This window comes from Aplysia californica, unplaced genomic scaffold (assembly GCF_000002075.1).
Source record: "Aplysia californica isolate F4 #8 unplaced genomic scaffold, AplCal3.0 scaffold00363, whole genome shotgun sequence".
In the NCBI taxonomy this organism is placed as follows: domain Eukaryota; kingdom Metazoa; phylum Mollusca; class Gastropoda; order Aplysiida; family Aplysiidae; genus Aplysia; species Aplysia californica.
In genome coordinates this window covers 57858-61466 of record NW_004797633.1, presented here as the reverse complement: position 1 = coordinate 61466, position 3609 = coordinate 57858, and positions in this window count along the sequence as shown.

Below are 3609 nucleotides of genomic sequence, written 5' to 3'. Positions count from 1 at the left end.
TATATACAATATATATACAATACATAATTGTATATAAACATGCATATATATTATGTTTATCAGTAATACATAAACCTATATTATATACTTGTTTGTACAAAATCACGCATCATATACTATTACATGTTATATCAATATTTTGTGTGAATGTTTATCAGTATATCCATAATAATATCAATATATTTTGTGTGTATGTGGTGTGTGTGCGTGTGTTTGTGTGTGTGTGTGTGTATGTGCGTGTGTGCGTATGTATGTATGGTGTGTGTGTGTGTGTGTGTGTGTGTGTGTGTGTGTGAGAGAGAGAGAGAGAGAGAGTATGTGTGTGTGTGTGTGTTTAGTGAGCGCATAAATGTGTTCATACATTTAAGGGAACAATTTTTTAAATTATATTTCTTGTTAAATACTGAAACAAGATTTTTTTTCTCTCGTATTGAACTCGCGCAGGGGGCTTTCGTGGCCCAGAGGTCACGGTGTTCGCCTCACATTTAACAGGTCTTGGGTTCGAATCCGGACAGCGATTCTTCTCTAAACGTTTCTCCTTTAACCTCCTTTCCTGCCATCTAACCGTGTTCTTTCGTCTGCTTTCGTCTCCACTTTTTGACACCTTCCCTCTTTCCCTTTGCCCCTCCTGTGGGCTGGATCCTGACTCTTTCTGTAGCCTTTCTAATGTTACTCCTTCTCACTGCTGTCTTTCATCCCCAGCCCTAATCTTATGGTAGGAAATATCTAATACCTCGCCGTCTCGGATAAGGGCGAAAATCTCAGAGGTTTCGTGTGCAAGTTACGCACGATAGACTTAAAATCGATAAGAGTAGGCTTCGGCCGCGACCCGGGCAAAATTCAAAATTTTCTACCAACTCAAAATTGTTTAACGTGTCCCGCACGCTAACATGGCCTTATGCAGTTGCAAGCGTTGTAAACACTTCAATTTTTGTTTTATGAAAGGACTTGCGCACCTTTACAAAGTGGATAAAAAGTAGGGCAGGAATCGTGCTTCACGCCGTGGTTATTGACTGCATTGATTTTCCAAACCCCAGAGGCCTAAGTTCTACTCTCTTGGGGTGACAAATAAATAACCTTTTCATAACGTGAGACCTCCCCTGGCTATTGCTTTGACCTATCAAACTCAGTTACATTTATCATGCAATCCATTTGGCAACGTGGGAGCTGGGGGCTCTCGTGGCCTAGAGGTTAAGATGTTGGCCTCTCATTCAAAGGTCCCGGGTTCGAATCCGGGTAGCGACCGAAAAATTTTCTTCTCTAAAATTGTCTCCTTTCACCTCCTTTCCTGCTCTCTAGCAATATTCTGTCGTCTGCTTTCGTCTCCTCTTTCTGCCCCCACCCCCTCACCTCCTTTGTCCCCTCTTCTGGGCTCCTGACTCTTTCTGCAGCCTTTCTACTGCTACTCCTTGACTCCTTCTTACAGCTGTCTTTCTGCCACACCCCTGATCTTCTGGTAGGAAAGATCTACACCTAGCCTTCTCGGACAAGGGCGAAAAATCTCCGAGGGCCCGTGTGCAAGTTGCGCAAGTTAAAGATCCCTTGGTGGTCTAAAATCGATAAGAGTAGGCTTCGGCCGCCACCCGGGCAAAATTCAAAATTTCCTACCAACTAAAAGTATTAGGTGTGTCCCGCGCGCTTAAATGACCTTATGCAGTTGCGAGCGCCGTAAAACACTTATCAAAAAAAAAAAAGTGGGAGCTGCTACCAGCAGAAACTGGCTATGATTCCGTCAACGTAAGTGTTGCCACAATCTAAAGTAGTATCAGAGACACGTACAACGTCTCTGGTAGTATTCAACGCTGACTGAAAAAACAACTCTCTAAGAAAGACGGCAGGCTATAGATCTACACATCAGTAAACTTAAAATTGTATGTTGAATTGGCTGTCCCAGGTGAAAAGTAGGACGGTCGTATCTGCGGGTAAAAATACACACCGCAAGTTCCCATCGGGAACGAATTTACCCGTTCCCCCACCCCACCTCACCGCTTTCTGTGACAGTTTGAAGTCAGGCAGTGCAACGTTCTAATGAGATCACAGATTTGACGCGTCGGTCCTGTGTTCACCCCGGGTGCTTGCAGGCCTTCGGAAAGCATGCACTGTGCGCGCGCGCGATGGCGTTCCTTTCCCTCAACGGGGCGTTTTGCTTGACTGAAGGCCTCATGAAAAAAGCCAAAAAGAAAAAAGAAAACAAACCTCGACCTAACTCGGAAGTCTAAAGTATGACTCTTTGTAGTATTTGTGGTCTGGGCATGGACTTCGATGTTCGCGTTTGTTGAACGTAAAGCAAGTCACTTCTGTACACAGGCCTGGACTGCAGTGAGATAGACTGGAGGGGGGAAGTATTTATTCTTCTACTGCTAAGTGTAGGAGTGTGAAATGCTGTTGTGAAGTCTGTGTGGTTACAATCTTTGAATAAGCCTACTGTGTTTTCTTATTCAAATTTTAAAGTTCTTGACGAGGAAGGAATATTTCAATTAGATCTAGGTAAGCTTAATTTCTTTATCTTCATTTATTTGTATTATGCCTAAAAGTGCGAGAAGAAAGGAAAAGAAAGGACAGTAGTGTTCTTTTGTGGTAGATTTTGTTCTTTGCAAGGGGTCTGCTTTTAGTTTTCTATTTACAGCTGTTTCGTCTTTCTAGCCTGTTGTACGCGCTTGTAAAAATGTGTGTTGGTCATTATACTTTGCTACCTAGCCTGTGACTTCAGGGGGGCATAGCCGTGTTGATATGAAGTGATCAGTTAATCAAGTGTAGTAATTTAGAAACAAATATAAATGACAGTGTTGTGAAAATGAAGAGTAATTAGTAAGGATGGGGTTATTGTTGTGTTTAGGTTTAAGTTCTAAACCGCTTTGTTTTGTCTGTTAAGCCCAATATGTACGCACTTCCTTACCCAAACAAAGCCGTTAGATTAATACCAGATGTTTTTGTTGTGCTCCTGGCTAAAGAAAAAAACAACTTGGCACACATTATTATACTGCTTCCTACACTCATGTTTGTGCAAGTAAGACAGAAAGCGAAAGGTGGATGAAAAGGAGCTCTAAAGAAAAAGTAAAGGATTATGAGACGGGGCCCTCTTTCTCATCTAAGCATACTTCCAACCATCAGCATAATACGCACGTTTATACACACACACGCAAACACACACACGCATGCACGCACATACAAACAGACAAACCCACACACAAACACAAACACACAAACACACAAACACACAAACACACAAACACACACGCACACAAACACGTGCAAGCATACGTGAATACTTACGCATACGATTATATAAACGTTTAAAAAAATGTTTTGTTCACTCTAACGAACCCGAATACAGTTACGCGTACACACACACACACACACACACACACACACACACACACACACACACACACACACTAACTTTACTTTTTACTTTTTCATCCTCTGTTGCCGTTAAGCGTCGAGGGGAGATGCAGTTTTCTATGGTAGGCCAGCTCCGCAGCTCTTTCAGTTGTGATGTTATGTTTTCTTAGAGTTTCCTTGACACCCTCGATCCACCTTTTGCGTGGCCTTCCTCTTCCTTTATAGCCTGAGTGCTTGGTGTTGTAGGCTCTCAAAGCTGGCTGGTCA